A 1029-nucleotide genomic window follows, 5' to 3' on the forward strand; every position below is an offset into this window, starting at 1 on the left:
CCTTCAGTGCTAGGCAGTTTTTTTTTTACAATTTTCTTCTCGGCATATCTTTTTTCTCTACATATGTACACATAGACCACTAGATGGCACAATGTGGACACGTTAATTTATAAGTTCTGTACCTGGCAATGTGCATGGGAAACATCCTTAACAGCCACAGAAAAAGAAAGCTGTTAAAAAAAGTAAGATAGTGAGAAAAATCCCATATCCACAGGATAACATAATTGAAATAGAAAGCTGAAGCAACCCTCAAAACGAGTACAAATGTGAAGTAATTGTCATTAACATATGCACTAAAACATGACAGAAGAAAAGTATATGAGGGCTTCAGCGACAACCTCTATTTGAAGTAAACATCTGATTCTATTGAAGGAAAACAACACACAAAATCCTGGAGTTACAGTGTGTCAGGTAGCATCTCTGGAGAACATGGATAGGTGGCAGATTGGGACCCATCTTCAGACTCAAACTAACGAATAAACCCGAACTGATACATATTTCTCTTTCATACTTTAGGCTTTAGAGATACAGCATGGAAACAGGCCCTTCTGGCCCACCAGGTAATTTTAGGCCTACAATATCAAGATTGGGAAGAAGGTAGCAAATCTCCAGAATTCTTTACATAGGATTGTGGAGGCTACGTCACAGGAGATACTAAAGGAGATAGTTCATTTTATGAAAGACAAGGGAATTGTGAGTAAGGTGGAACTGGCACAGAGACGAGTTAAGGGCTGGAACAGGCCAGACTTGATCCAATTGAATGGCTGGGCAAGCTTAAGTGGCCAGTATAAAACCCCTGCTCAGATTTTATTGTGTTCTTTGATCAAACCGGATAATTCCTGCGGTGTCTCATTGTTTTTGTTTAATGACCCTTTCATGATGCACTTTGTTTCATTTTGCCCTATCGTGCTACAACTTAAATGTAATTGTTCCAATTAGGCCCTGCAAAGACCAAAGTGGACATCTATGTTTGGAACGTAGGAGATGGGTGAAGTCCTTGATGAATATTTCTCCTCTGTTTTTACCGTG

Source organism: Amblyraja radiata, chromosome 1 (assembly GCF_010909765.2).
Source record: "Amblyraja radiata isolate CabotCenter1 chromosome 1, sAmbRad1.1.pri, whole genome shotgun sequence".
In the NCBI taxonomy this organism is placed as follows: domain Eukaryota; kingdom Metazoa; phylum Chordata; class Chondrichthyes; order Rajiformes; family Rajidae; genus Amblyraja; species Amblyraja radiata.